Genomic DNA, 17213 nt, shown 5'->3' with positions numbered 1-17213 from the left:
TTCAGAAGTTAACCACATCAAACATAAACGACTTATTTAAGTTAATTTTACTTTGAATGTAGTGTTGTTAAACACCAGCTCTGAACTAAATCAAATATTTCGCAAACTGTTAGAATTTTATAAATTGAATGAGTTACTTAAAAATATACTCCCCATAAATGATTACTGTCGCTAAGGGAGACCGTCTGGTCGGATATGAGACTCGTTAAACATTCAGAGTAACTTAACTTCGTTTCAAAACATTTTTGAAAAACCTTTCACTGTATATAAATGGCATTTAAAGTGTTAACCTGTTTAGATAGCCTCCATAAATATTTAAAAGTTTGTGGTAAAAGTTATTTCGCAAAAAATATTTCACTGGAAATATAATTTATCTAAATTTATTTCTTGTACATGTTGCCGCTCTTGATTCTTCAGAAATTTAAATTCTCTGAAAAGTGTTTTTGAGAGGAAATGAATTTCGTCTAAGTCAACCTCAAGTGTGTATCTTCAAAAAAACATGTTTACTGGAAGTGAAGATTTTTACAGAAATGGTGTTAATGAAGTTTAAGACGCATAGGTAAAAATTAAAATTGAATTATAAAAATATTAGTTTTAAATAAAAAATACTCTTGATACATAACCAGCAAAATAGTATTTGGCCGAGTTAAATTATTGCTTCCAGTAACAATTACTGTTGGAAACTTTAATATATTTAATTACTAGATAATATATTTAATGATATGATGCATTTAAAGTTTTTTTTTCTTACATTGACTTTTTTATTTTGCTTCTATTACATTTTCTTTAAGTCCTTCTTTAAAAATTTAGCTGAAGTCTTCATGACTTGAGTATAAAAACATTAACAGACAAATACTTTTTTCTCGTTAATTATTTAAATATTTTTCTTTCTTAAAATTTAACTTCAGTTGCACAGAATTCAACATTCATCCCATTCTCAACGGAACTAAAAGCATCCTTAAATACCCAACGAAATTTAAGAAAACGTAAGACGACACTTGAAACAACTCGTTGCCAGGACAAACAGCATTGAAAATAATTTCCCGCTGACTTTGCATTTTAGAACAATAAAATAAGCTTCACCTCCCATAGTAGTGTCAGCAAGGCTCTTCAGCTATTCTTACCACCACTCATTAGTAGTATACGACGCTAGCCTAGACTTTTGGAGTGGCGCAAGGTTGCTCAGCTTGCATCTCATTAATCCGGCTCTTTGTGGAGAAAATGGGGTAGAGGCTTCCATTTTGCGAAGGCTCTTATTTCGAAACTTAAGGCTTCGTTTCTTGAGATTACAAAAGTTATGCATCGTTCAATCCTTTTGAATATTCGTTTGAATAGTGCTCGTGGATTAAATTTGAAGCATTAATCTGCTAAAATAAGATGTAGTTGGTGTTAATCAGTTTATCTTTGACGTTATACAAGGTATTTTATCTAATGAACAAAATTATTCTTTGTATATTTTGTGTTATTGAAATATATGTTATAATTTTGAAAATACAATGGTGACTTCTTTCTTGCAATTGACGGTTTTAATTTCTACAGATAATTTATAAAACATGAAGTTGTAGTTTAGAAATTAAACTGATTTTTGATTGATCTCAAATATGCAGGGGTTTTTTCATACTTTTTTTTTCATTATTGTTTGCATGTTTAGAAACAAATGAGAATTGTACTATATTTTTATCTTTAGCAGCTTAAGAGCAAGTTTTCTAAAACATTCACTCAAATTTTGAGGATAATTTTTCAACTTCTTGACAGACCGTCAAAGAAAGTTAGAAGTAGCTGCCTATTAATGATTACGCAAAATATTTTATCTAACGATCACATAGTTTTATTGTATATTTTGTCTTATTAAAATACATCTTAAGTTTGAAAATAGAACGGCAACTTCTTTCTTGCACGTGACGGTGTTACTAACTGAAAATAATCTATAAAACATATAAGTTGTATTTTAGAAATTAAATTCCCTTTTTTGACATGACTCAAACTAAAATATAAATAATCAAAAGCCATGAGATGGTCATTGTGTGAAATAATTTAGTACTTATACTTTTATTTGTAAATTTTTATAAAATATACACTCTTATATACATCCTTTAAACAAGATCAAAATTATTTTTAACAATTGTAGTGGGGTTTTTTTCGCATATTTTTAATGCATTAGATATCTTATCTCTCTTTGAAGATTTACTTTTACAAAACATTATTATTTTCTTTGGGGTATTATCACACTATATACTTTGCTTTCTTGCATTTCATGTTATACATGAATAGATTCATATACATTGGGAAAATAAACGAAAGACTCGAAATTCACATTTTTCTTCGCGTTTCTTGGGAATTGTGCAGAACCGGACAAATCCCAATGCTATCTAAAAGAAAACAAAGTTATCCGAGCCTGAGAATATGAATTCTGTGTGGATTGACAATTCAGCTCACGACAAGGAGCTCAAAAGTCAACAAAAAGCATCTTTCAAATAAAATCCGAATTTTCGGAGAAACACGAAGGTTTTAATGTTTGGCTTTTCACATTGTATTTTGAGCAAAAATATGAGAAAGTCCTGTCAACTCTGGTTTTCATATGTTCAGGATTTTAGATAAGATACATGTTTGAATAAAAATGGTTTTTCTGCCGTCAGACGATAAACAGAAAATCTTTTATGAATGCAGTTTGATGTGTATTTAAGTATTTGAGGACTGCAATCGATCAAGGAATCTCATGTTATTCTTACTGAACGTAACTTTTGTTTATGCTTTAAAGATGACCCAGTTCAAAACTTCGAGCATTTACTACGACTTTTTAGTTAAAAAAATATGCAAGCATCGATCAGGATTACTTAAGGTGTTTTTCAGTGCAATAATATGATTTGAAAACGAGCATAATAATACACATGGAAAAAAAACACTGTAAAGCTGAAACAAAGCAATTTTTTTTGTTTTACGCAAATCAAATTCATAGATAACGGTTATTAAAAAAATAATAGTTTAAAAATCTACAGAAATATCATGTTTAAATCAAATCAAAGTTGCGTTAGGCAGTTTAAAAAAACGTTTTAAAACAAAAGGAAAGCATCACTGAAATATTAATCGCATGTTGCTATACTAGGTTCAAAAATTCTTGGTGATAGAGTTGATGTTGTTTAAATTATATTATTATTGGAGCTATCTAGCAACTCCGACGTTTCTTAAGTTTCAACATTTAGAGTCTGAGGATAGTGTTTTCAAGCATAATAGTTTCATAAAAATTATAGATCGAATGAAAAAAAAAAAAATAATTTGAATTTTGTCATCTTGAATTCAAATTATGTTTTTCGCAATCACGAGTGTGTGTGTATATGTAAGCTTGTGTTTGGGTGTGCGGAGTGTGTGTGTAGGCATATGTGTTTGTGTCTGTGTGCAGGCATGAGTCTGTGGGTAGTTGTGTGTATGTGTGTAGGTGTGTGTGGGGGGGGGGGTATGTGTATGTGTATGTGTGTAGACATATGTGTTTGTGTCTATGTGCAGGCATGAGTGTGTGGGAAGTTGTGTGTATGTGAGTGTGTAGGAGTGTGTGTGTTTGTTTGTGTGTGTATGTGTTTGTGTATGTGTGTAGGTGTATGTATGTGTGTGTAGGTGTATGTATGTATGTGTAGGTGTATGTATGTGTGTGTAGGTGTATGTATGTATGTGTAGGTGTATGTATGTGTGTGTAGGTGCATATATGTATATGTGTGTAGGTGCGTGTATGTATGCGTGTAAGTGTAGGATATTGTCGAAACCTGGAGACGGTTTTCGCTAGAGGTGCAGCATCGTGAGGAGCCCATCGACGGTGATGGCGCGGAGGGTGGCGGTGGGAAAAATCAAACGAACGTCAAAAACAGTCAAATGAAAGCAATAAGCAATCGTGATTGCTCAAAAAGCTTTAAAGCGTGCAATACGTTGTAGAAAAGATCTATGAGTGATATAGAAACTGGCAACGCAACAGTAATTGAGGTTAACGGTCAATTTGTGTACTTACATAGTAGAAAATATATTTGCTAATATTTGGTCGGAACAGTTTTATTTAGTACAGTGGATCCCGCTTAATCGAACAGCCAATTTTCCACGCAAGGTTATTTTAGTAATTTGGATATTCCATTGTCCCACAAACCAAAATGACAACTACAACAATTTTGCTCATTGAAAATATAGTACATAAAGCGAAATACTCTTTTCTCCGACATTCGAACAAGCGACCAGGACTGCACAGTTGAAAATAAAGCTAATCTCACGCTTTACCTAAATTGTTAACTTTTTGACCGAGGCCACTTTGACTAATTCACATAGCCATCCTTATATATTATTTCTGTAGCCTGTTTTTGGTTTCTACGCCAGATTTTCCTCAATTCTTGATCGATTTCTTTGATTTACGCCTTATTTTAAAACTTATGGTGCTGGCTACTGACGAAAAATAGACTCACGGTCTAAAAATTGTTTTTTTTTTCAGTCGAAAAACTGTTTTAAAGAACCGGAATGAGGTTTTCGGTTAAACTTATAACTTTAATTTGCTCTATGACTGACAGAGCTGAATAGAGCGTTCTCTTCGTAACCAGGAGAATGTGTGTTCGGGCCCATGTCCGGACGATCTGCAACAAAAAATAAGAGAAATATCGCGCATTACATGAACACTTAATTAAGTGTAAGTCAACTATGAAGAAATAGAATAAATGAGAAGGAAGACGCGCTTCTCCCAACTTGAAGTGACTTTGTGCTAAATTACTTCTGAATTGTACGTTTTTTTTTTCTTTTTAAGCTTTGGCTCTGGTAAGAAAATTAAAGCATAATGTAAGCGAAAATATAAGTAACAGGTTTAAGATTTCAGACTACAATATAATTGTTTTTTGTTCAGAAAAAAAATAATAAATCGTATATTGAAATATATATTCTTCTAATGAGTTTTTGACTCTTTGTACAAATAAAAAAATTACTACATCAATTTGAAGGGTAAAATATATATTTTTTCTTCTTTTTGAAAAAATAAAATAGCTTATCACATTTTTACTACATTCGAAAAGCTACGCTTAAAAAAGAGCATAGCTCAAATTATTTTGGTCGAAACTTCGACTTACGGTCGAAAAATCAAGTTTTCGAAAACGCCCCTTGCTGTTTCAAAACCTTGATGCTGCCTGTAGTTCTTATGCATTTTTTAAAAGCAAAGTTGTAATGCAGTTTTCCATTTTTTACGTCGCTTTCGGCAAAAAAAAAAAAGGCTGTGTATGTGTTCATATTTTAATAAAGCTTAAAAGCACTGGACTTAGTTGTTCGGTTAAATTGATAAGTTTTTTTCGGTAGAGCGTTCGGCTATAAACTATCTGAACTTTGGGCAAGTTTGGGCTGTCCGATATAATATCAAATTTATATTAGTATTACGCATTACATGTACTCATAACAAACAAACGTAATAAAATAAATGCAGTGGGAATGCTACTTGGTGTTTCGACTCCTTTATGCAGGCTACAGTTATCATTCGGACAAGTTGATTGTTAATCGAAGGGTGTTCTTCCTTTTTTTCAAGCTTTGACTACATCCAGACTACTCAGCATAATGTAAGCATAAAAAAGTATTAGATTTACCTAAAGGAAATCCTTTTTGTGCAGAAAAGCTAAAATGTAGATGTTTCTAAAAGCAGTGTTCGACCTTTCGTACGAATGAAAAAATACTACGCCAAATTAAAACTACGTGTTTCACCCAGTAAACCTTTAATTTTTTATTCGCGCGAATACGATATAAAGCATTAAAATTATTATCAATTTCATTAGCAAGAAATCATTTTCTACTCCGTCATTCTTTAATCAAATTACATGCTTTGCGAAGAATTTTTAATCGTATCATGCTGGTTAATGACAAAACATAGAAGCATGCTCTTATTATTATTATTATTATTTTTTTTGGCAAAAAGCTTTTTTGCTGTTTTTTACTACGCGTTCCTTTAATGAATAGCTTTCGAAAAGGAAGGCGCAATTGCTAGGTTTGTTGGGGTGTCGGGCTGTTAATCAGAATGGCACCAATTCGAATCCGTGCCAATAAATATCTCTTTAATGTTTCTTTTTTTCCCGTCAGATGCTCACATGGGCAGGACTGTATTTGCCGCAACCTGTTTTTTTACATGCACAACTATTGCTTTTTCACGAGTAACTACTCAGTCACACTTTTAATGATATTTATGTTTGAATTGAAAATATGTACGACCAAAAGGTGAGCGATGACCAAATTATCACAATGTTGTATTTAACGAGGTTTTGTTACTGATGTCTTTAAATTACATGCCTTCTCTTCTGCGCTTACTTTTTTTCCGTTTTTCTTCATAATGTTCTTCCTTTGAAATTCTTAAAGAGCGAAATACCTTATGAAACGATTCGAAGCACAGTGCGGAGTTCGGCACGGGTCGACTAGTTGCTTCATAAAGCTATAGATAATAGAAAATTGTCTCAAATTGAAATGAAGACTTCATTTAGCTAAAACACGAAAACGACATTTTATTTGGTTATCATCAGTTATAAAATCATTGGTACATTGGAACAACAAACGTACACTGGTACAAAACTTCGGTACTTTGGTACAAAAGCTTTGGTACTTTTAAAATTTAGCACAAGAAGCAAGATATTCTTTTCATCGATATTCCAACAAGCGGCCAGGACCGCAAACTGAAAATAAAAGCTAACCCATGCTTTAACTAAATTCTTAACTTTTTGACATAGGCCACTTTGACTAGTTCACATAGCCATTGCTTCGCAATACAATGAATAGAAAATTTTCCAGATTGAAATCAAGACTTCATTTAGCTAAAACACGAAAAAGACATTTTATGTGGTTATCATCAGTTATCAAGTCCTTGGTACATTGGAACAACAAAGGTACACTGGTACAAAACTTCGGTACTTTGGTACAAAAGATATGGTACTTTGAAAATTTAGCACAATAAGCAAGATATTCTTTTCATCGATATTCCAACAAGCGACCATGACTGCAAAACTGAAAATAAAAGCTAACCCATGTTTTAACTAAATGGTTAACTTTATGACTTAGGTCACTTTGACTAGTTCACACAGCTATTGCTTCGCAATACGATAAAAAGAAAATTGTCTCAGATTGAAATCAAGATTTCATGTAGCTAAAACACGAAAAAGACATTTTATGTACCACATCAATTATAAAAGCTTCATCGAACATCACCGTTAAGGACCCGTCCGTACGTGACATCTGATTTGTCCGCGGCTGTCATTCCCTGTGGTACCATCTAACAGAGAAGAATGACTTTTTCTAGACATTGCAACCACCAACTGAAACTTCTGTCTCATTTGTCTTGGGTCGTTGCCTTTTATTTTGTTCTTACTACTCGTTGCCTTAGTTTCTGTCTTCCATCAGAGAATTTAATTTATAACTATTACTGGTAAGAAATACCGACATTGGCTTATTGATATTTGAATAAAGTTCGATCATTTAGTAGGGGAATGTGGGCAAAATGAAATTGTTAAGATGGCTGAGATTTTTCAAAATGAACAAATCAGAAATTTGGTTTGAAATTTACAGTACATAAAGAAAGAATATTGTATTTTATGATAGATTTTATGTTGAAACAGTATTTTTTATTTTTGACTGTAAGTTTGAGTCTTGCAAATAAAGTTGGAAATGATATTTTTCCTATGGCATAGGGAAAAATAAAATATTTTTCTAATAAAAAAATTTCTATTCGATTACAAAGCATATTTTTTGAACAAAAGAATCAGTCAATAAAAGGTTGAATGAATAAATGAAAAGATAATGAAACAAAAGACGAATAATTAAATGAGTAAATTAATTGATAAATGAAGAAAACTAAATGAGCGAGTAAAAGAGAGAATGAATAAGAAAACATGTGAATGAATGAATAAATAAGTGTATTACTAAATGAAGAAACGTAAATTAATTAATTAATAAATGATAATGTAAGTGATTTAGATTAAATGATTGAGTGAGTAAATGAAACAAACTATTTCACTTTGCCCCGCATGTACTTGACGAATTGCAGAATTCATTAAAAATACAAATAAGCTTAATATGAACTAAATTTTTACTGCATTGAATGCTAGGAGATCGCAATATCTCAAATGAATGTAACACGAACTGCATAATGTTATAGAAACAAAAATAATTTTTGACTTACAACAAAATATTACAATATGAGTATCCATTTTTTAAAAATTGCCTGTAATACCAAATGTTTTAATCTTCGGCGGTATTTTTTTCCTGACTGGAATAGAATTCATATGGTACTACCAAGTTAAAATAATACCAAATAGTTGGAGCTAAAAACAGAATAAATATTTCTCCTTTTCACTTTGCCCCATGTTCCCCTACGTAGTTAGTTAAAAATATACAATAAAGAGCATCTTTATTGATGTAATTATTTCCATTTTTAAACACATTTTTGTTTACCAAAATAAGTAAATTGTTGAAAAATCTTTCATTTACCAATGTGCATTTTCCGGTCGTATTCCCGTATGACGAGCAACTTAGCAGTCGTTTTTTGACTCTTTACTTTATCCCGCGTTTATCCTCTGAATTTGTAACCGATGATTTGCGTAATTTTTATGTTATGTAAATGAAAGTTGTATAAAAGACTTAATAGACTAAGAAAGCTATTTTTTATACCTGCAGTAGTTTATTTCTGCAAATGAATTTGTTTTTGTGATTTTTTTATCCGCGAAAAATGAAAAACCGAGCTCCGCAAAAACTGTATTTTAGTTTCATATATTTATAAATTTATTGCAACTTTTTAGCAAATAAAATCATTCCTTGTTGATTTAAAATCAATTCTTGAATAGACTTACAAATGAAATTGGGGAAAAAAACGTAAAAATGAGGAACATATTAACTTTACCATTTATGTAAGAAATGGCACATTTTTTAGAGAGACACGTTAATGTGCACAATTATCGTTTCAAAGTTGTTTTATTTTTATTTTCATGCTTCAAAATATACGATTCATACTGGAGTTAAGATCTTCGGTTCGACAACTGCTTTTATGTGTTCTTTATTTATATGTTGAGCCTGAAGTGACTTTACTTTTTTTCACATTCTTTACTTCAGTTCTTATTAACATGCTTTGAATTTTTGAATGTTTTAACTTAGAGAATGTAGCAGTGAGCAAAAGGACCATTACAATTTTAGAGAAATTGTTTACTTTTTACTAATAGAAACTTAAAGTAAGGAATTTCTTAGCATCATTACGTTTCGTTGAGCGCACTCTCAGATTAATTATTATCCTAAAATATAATTTGGAGGAATTCCTTTCTTTCGATGTTCTGTTTTGAGGGAGAAACGTAACAGTAGCACGATATCACTTTTTTTTTTCAATAATAACATGCTTATAACCTTGGTCGGGATTTTTATTGAGGCATTATTAATGAAGTAAAAAATAAAAGTGTATTCCAATCATTATATACGTTGCTCTTAAAGATTATAATTCAGTTATTTGGTGGAAGAACTGGGTATGTCATTAATTAACTAGACAAGTCAACTGAAGTACATAGCAGATAAAAACTTTCATACTTTAAATATTTATTCTATGAAATAACTTTTAGTCATTTTATAGAATAACGAGTTATCTTTTTAACAAATTGGTCATAGATAACTACAATACAGTCGAGTCTCGCTAACTCGAAGCGTCATAACTCGAGTATCCTTTATCTCAGAAATTTTCTTTGCATCACAAACTCTTCAGAAAGACGCAGGAATTCTCCATTACTCGAACTACCAGTATCTCGAAGGTTTTAGCTGGTTCCTTGAAACTTCGAAATATCGAGAGTTGACCCCAAAAAGTTAAGAATTCCTGCGGAAATTAATCCTTAAAAACAGGTTATAAAAATATTTGTTAACAACCCATTATGCACCTTCTGAATTATGCGTCTAAAAGAAATGCAATAGAGCCTACTCAGTGATATGTGATTGCAGAACAGTTATAAGCGGTTCAAAACTGACCAAGAGCAACTAAAACGGGTTAAAATATCTTTCGAGTGCCGTATTACTCCCGTTTTTCATACTTTAAGGTAAAGTTATCATTATTCTACATAGAATATACGTAATTCAATAGTAGAGTTTTAATAAATTTATATACTTTTTTTGAATTGTCCCGTTATTCAAGGAAATACCTAGTTTTTCTAAAAAGTACCTGATTTGACACTTTAACTGAAACATATACACTTTTTTCGGTAATTCATGAACTGTAAGTAAAAAGTTACAATTTTTGAATTAGATAAAAAAAAAGGAATTTCTAAAATTTATAAAAAATATACTGCGTTTTACTTAAAAAAAAAGACAACCATAAACACATTTATAGGATTCTAGATTTGATCAATTGTCTGATTAACTTTTTCATTGACTCATTTAAATAATCTTGAAAGCGATTAACATTTAAGCATTTATGTAAAAAAAAAAAAATGCTGTGCACTTTAAATCTATAATAAAAATGAATTAAACGATTTTTAATTTTGGGATATTTATGCTGCCGTGGGCAGGTTAAGGGCAGTAACAGAAAATTTTTCATGTTGTTTTGCATTTTTGTCATCCGTTGTACATTAGCTTTATTGTAGAAGCTTGATTATCTGGTTTCCTCTGGAAAAAAGGCGGAAAACTAAGGTCTAATTCTAACATTTCCCTATCGTTATATTGAATCCAACACACATTTCTTTAAATATCTCCAAAACTCATTTCTGTAGATACTGCCTTTTACCTACCCATGGCAGTATGATGCGTTAGATAATATACTTGATGCAATTTCCCATTTGACATTTTTGTGACTCATGCGTCTTTTCTCACTCACGTCTACTGATTAGTTTTGTCCAATCTATATATATAAAAATGGGTGTATGTTTGTGGGTATGTGTGTATGTTCCTTATACAAATCCAGTTTTCGTTGGATTTCTTCCAAATTTGGCACAAAGGTAAATTGTTGCTCAGGAATTCATATAGGCGGGTTTTTGAAATTTTGAAACGACCCAAAGAGGTCTAATTTCATATTTTGAGTCATAAAATTACTCTTTTCTGCAAGAACAAATTTTTGTATAGTTATAAATTTAGTCTAAATGAAAAGCCAGTAAAAAACTGCCCTGGATGAAGTTTTTTCAAAGATTAACTTTAATCGTTAAATTTGTGAACCTTGGTTCAAAGCAAATGAAAACGGTTATCAACATATAACCACCAGGAGCTATTTTAAATGCAATCAACACAAAATGTATCCTAAACGATTGGCGTCAATGCTATTTAGCGAGAGCGTTAAAGTATGTTTGACGAGAAAGCCGTAGATATCAGAAATGATGCTGTACATCGTTTCTTAAACTGCGACCTACGAAGCCCCAGGGGTCAATTTGTGCTAATTGATTTGAATGCTACCGTTAAATTATAATTTTTAAGTATTGTTTAACTATAAAATCCACAACAGTAAGGGTTGCGTGTAATTTTTGAATAGTGTTTTTCCCGTTAATAGCAGAGAAAATACGAACATGTGTAAGGTAGTTATATCGCATTCAATATTGAAGTACAATCTTCGAATGTTTCAGCATTAGACTACTTCTATTAAAACCACATCTATTTCATCCTTGCAACAGAAATTTAATTTAATGTTCTATAATCTTTATGAAACCAATTTGCAATATATAAATTGTCTTTATACTATTTCTTTATTTATGTCGAATCTTTAAGTAATTCGGTTCAACTACAACCGATAACTTAATTCGGTTTAATAGAAGTCGCTCCAGGTGGTCAAAGAACAGGGGTACCAATAAAGCAAATAAATTACAAAATAATCATAGTAATGCACAATAGCGCATTCGGAATTTATCTTTCAAAGGGAAGGGATATGGTCAAGGCTTTCCTTACATGCATCTATATATATATATATATATATATATATATATATATATATATATATATATATATACATATATACATATATATATATATATATATATATATATATATATATATATATATATATATATATATATATATATATATATATAAATGGATGTATGTTTGTGGGTGTGTGTGTGTGTCCTTATACCAATCCACAGTTTTAAACGGATTTCTTCCAAATTCGGCACAGAGGTAAATTATTGCTGAGGACTTCATATAGGCTGGTTTTTGGAATTTAAAAAACATCCAAAGAGGTTCAAGTTTATATTTTTAATCATAAAAGGCTGTTTTCGATGTAACGAATTTTCATATTTTTATGAGTTTGGTCTGAATGAAAAGCCTGTGAAAAATGCCCTAAATGGAGTCTCTTCAAAGATTAACTGTAATCGTTAAGTTCGTGAACCTTGGTTCAAAGCAAATGAAAATGTTCAGCAACATATAACCACCAGGAGATATTTTAAATGCAATCAACACAAAAAGTATACTTAACAGTGGCTGTAAAGTCGATCAGCGACAAGCGCAAAGCATGTTTGGCAAGAAAGCCGAACGGAAAAGAAATGCTGCTGTTAATTGTTTTTTTAATAGCATCCTGCAAAGCAGGAATGCATTGCGGTCTCCGACGGTTCTACTTGCTTTGGTATTTCCACAGCCGTAATGGTAGAGCGAAATTATGGATCAGTATTTTCCACATGAACAGCCTAGAAAATACGAAAATTAGTTCGGTATCAATAGTTCATTCATTATCTATGTACAAGTTTCAACAATTTAACGTTGGCTGGTCTTTAAAATCAATATGCATATGTTCTTTATACTATTCCATGATTTACGTCGGATCTTTACATAATTCGGTTCAAATAAGTTTAATCGCAGCAGGCTAACAAAGAACAAGGGTAAAAAATATTAATTTCTCAAATAAATTGCAAAATAATCATATTTGTGCGTAGTAGCGTATCTGGAATTTGTTTTTGAAGGGGGAGGGGGGATGGTCATAACGTTTCTTACATGCACATAAACTACCCTACTAGGATTGCCAATGTGTGCTAAAACTAAAGGTTGTGCACCTTTGTTATCCGCAAAACCACGCGGAAATATAATTCGGCGGAATTCATACAGTTTGGGAGGGTTGGAGTTTTAAGTTTGGAAAAAATGCAAATAATTAGTAATTTAAATTTAAACTGTATTTTAAACAGCAAAAAATTGCAAAAAGTTTTTTAGGTAAACAAATTTTTTCATTTGAAATTTTATATTACCTTAACGCTCGAGTAATTATACACCTGATGAAGCATCTTCGCCGACTAGCAATAATTTTAAATCTGTTAGCTGGTATGATGCAACATTTGACAGAGATTACTATTGAAAAAGCATGATGAAATATTGCTCCACAATATGAAGTTTTTTCTTCATTGTGAAATAAACTGAACAAAGCTACATTCGCAATTACAAAGCTCAGTTCGATAACTGCTATTGTAAACAATCGAAAAATATTGGAAGTTTGTAGCTACCTCTAAGCATTTCAACCGTCTTCGAAGAAGTGCTGTGAGATATGAATGGAAAATTATCATTGTAATAGCTTAAATTCTCTTTCACAGTATAGGGATAAGGTGGAACACTTTGTATCTCACGTGTAACCACAATGGACCTTTTAAACTTCAAGAGACTGTAATCTTCTGTGAGACTTTCGTTTTCTATCATGAATAACAATTAATAAGAGCAGCCGAATAAGTGCTGTAGATGCATTTGAGATGTAACTATTTTCGATATAGATAGCTTTATGTTACTTGCTCGGTTGGTTTCACTCACAAATGTAATTTTTCTTGCTACTGGGAGGGGGACTAAGAACAATGTTTAGGAGAAATGATTGAGTTAAATTTATGGATCAGAAAAAATTGAATCATTTAAGTTTTAAATTTTTAGACTACGTTTCAAAACGGAAAATACATTTAGTTTACTTTTAATTTGTGGATAAGGGGAACAAAATATGCAACAAGATTCTGTAAAATCTAAACTAAAGATTTGTCTATTAGGCAGTTGTAAGTACAAACAAGACGTTTCTTTTTAATTTCATGGACTGCAAATAATATTTTTAAAAATATCTAACACGGATATTGACCGAAAAGCGTACGCCTACTTCTTTCTCTATAACGCAGTCTAATTAACGATTTTTAAATAGTTCGTTCAATATGTTCACGTCCACTTACTTCTATTTTTATTGTTTTAAATATTCAAAATAATAACTGTAATGTAGTCAATGGACCCATTCCCACTTCTCACGACCACTGTCTCTCAATAAATTAAAATTTTGGTGTTCTCTAAGGAATACTCTGTCTAAAGCAACAAAACTTAAAACACGTGCTCTCTCTACCTGCATCAGTGTGAGATATCATGTATAACATTTACGGCAAGTATTAGGTTTTAAAAATTTGTACAAGAACTTAAATCTTGGCAAATTTAAAATCGTTACAAGACATTAATATTACTGTCTAACTATCATTTTTACCAACGAAAATAGAAATTTGACGCCAATATAAGAAAATAAAATGTAGCTGACGTGTGTCTTTTTAGGCAAATTACACTTATCCAATTTTACTCTAATGCATGGCACTAAATCACTACGGAAAGAGCGAGCATACACATTTCGTAAAGTTTTTTATAGTAAGCAAACTTTTTCTGCGAAATGTGCTTGCATGAAAACATACAAAATAACCTATCACTTGGTCGCTTCATTCGAAAAACATCGCCAAAAAATCCGTAAAATTGATTGTTATCGTCTTTTAACAACACAGACTGAATTCTTAATTTTGGACATTGAGAATGATTTTAAATTAATCTGAAAATATTGTAACTGTGTCCAAGAAGACTATTTTGTATATATTTGTGTCTGATAATAGTGATTGACTTTTTTCTTTTTTCAAGCTCACGACTCTTTCTAAGGAAAAACTTAATGATTTATTTCCGAATAAAATGCATGTGAAAAGAACTGCTGTATTTCTTGATGTGTTGGGGAAAACAAAACCTACAAAGGCAGCACAACGCTTTTCTTTCGAAGCATCACGTAAAAGATTTTCCTAAAAGATGTGCGAAAGACAATCATTTGTCTTTGCATTAAGACAATTTATGTACCGCCCGTCTGATTTAACCTCAGACAACGTACCAGTGGACACTATAGAGCTCAAACAATATTCCTCATACTTTTTTGCTTTAAGTTGATGTTACTTTTTCGGCAAATGCTTAATTTTTTGTGTTATTTAAAATATTTTGAAGATTTGAACCTAGAAAGCGGTGTGAATGTAATTTTTTACGTTCATTCAGATAGAATTCATTCATTTGACTATCCAAAAGATATGTTGCATTGAAAAGCACCCGGGCAACGCCGGGTAATAAGCTAGTCAAAAGTAAAACATAAATAGAGTTAAATCGAAAAACATTTGTTTTTGATTTTTCTCTTGGATTAATAATAACAAGCAAACGTGGTGCGCGATTTTTTTTTAAAATTCAGAATAGTTCATCCTTGAATAAAATCAAAACGACATACTAGCAAGGAAATTATTTTTTGTATGCATCTAGATTTACATTTTTTTTAAAGATTGTTATTCATTGATGCTATTAAAAGCCATACGTAGATAGGATTTATGTAAAAGAAGCAGTTGAGAACTTTGTACTATGAAATGAGTAAACATATGACAACGTGAACACACGTACATATAAAATTAATTAAAAATATTTCAGCAAAAAGTTATTTTGTTTAACTTTCTTAATTACTTTTATTAGCACATGTATACACGTTGTCATAATTTTAATCATGTGCAGGATTTGTACAGAAATTATATATATATATATATATATATATATATATATATAAAAACTGAGGTACCACTGAACTAAAACAACTTTCATGAGTCTCCGTAGAGTTTAATACACCATCAAAACATATTACATAATGTATTGAAATCAACCAAAGTATTCCTTGAAAGTTGTTAACTTTGTCTGCAAATGTTCCAACAACGATTTTGCAAGTAGTATCATTGGGAGTAAGGTAATTCATTCAAACGATAGTATTTTTTCGAGTTTTACGAATCAAGGAAAGTTTTGGTTGGTTGAATACTTATAAAGTTAACTACTACTCTTTGCAGAATAATTACTCATCCGTGAAGAATAATGAGAAACGGGATAAAATATTCATATTGCAATAGGAAAATGTACTTCATTCGAACGTGAAGATGACGGGTATGGAATTTTGAGCTGCGTCTTTTCGAGAGTTTTCTCTCTGAATTTTAAAGTTAACTTCAAATAAGGATTTGTTTTGCTTATTTTATGGCAATCAAAATTATGTATATAAACTTAGCGAAAAGATTAGTTTGCTCAAAAGTTTGATGCTGATCATTAAACGGACAAATTTTATTCGGAAATGTTTCTTTCCCAAATGAATATCAAACCAACTATCTTTTAGAAAACTGACTGACACACACAAACACAATGCGTACATACTGTTGCGAATGTGAACTAGATTTATGTATTTTCATGCGAAGAATTTTAAAGTATAAGCAAGAAAAAAGGCAGAATTCGTCGTAATATAATATTTATAATTTACGTCTTTAATAATTTGCGTTGACTTGTTTTTTTTTCAATGAAAAAAGGCGGAATTTGTCGTAATATAATATCGATAATCTACGTCTTTAATAATTTGCGTTGACTTGTTTTATTTTCAATCAGCTTTTGGTCATGTTATCGTTATCGAAATAGTTACTTTACTCCAATGGATAAAACCAGTTTTAGCAGACTTTGCAAGGGATGTCATGTAGATGTGGGGACCGGTGTCATTGCATTAAGTAACATTTGGTAGATTTACAAAATCACTTTCTATACTCATTAACATAAATTTTACACTGCACTTTAATTAAGCTAAATTCAAGTTGTGACGAACATAATGAGGATAATGTATTTTTAAACTCATCGCTTACAACATAAGGAAAATTTGGAGGTTTGATTATTACTCAAAATAACTATCATTTATTTCAATCACGATAAATTATCTTTCGTCACTATAGTCCTGGATCTGACAGCACTTCTGTAGGAAAGTTTGAGTAGGGAGAATGTTTGAATGTTTTTTCAAAAATGCTTAGTAGATGTCCTAGAAAGTATTTTGGACTCGGGTGGACATCCGCCACCTGGTCACTTCTCCTGCTATGACGTCATCAGAGATGACGGCATCTTGATCACATAAATGCTCATATTTATTTTAATGCTTGACCTTTTTGCGTGATTCTTGGACATTTTTACACTAATTTATATTAACTAGTTTACTTTTA

The sequence above is a fragment of the Uloborus diversus genome, chromosome 2 (genome assembly GCF_026930045.1).
Source record: "Uloborus diversus isolate 005 chromosome 2, Udiv.v.3.1, whole genome shotgun sequence".
Classification (NCBI taxonomy): domain Eukaryota; kingdom Metazoa; phylum Arthropoda; class Arachnida; order Araneae; family Uloboridae; genus Uloborus; species Uloborus diversus.
This window is presented reverse-complemented; position numbering follows the sequence as displayed.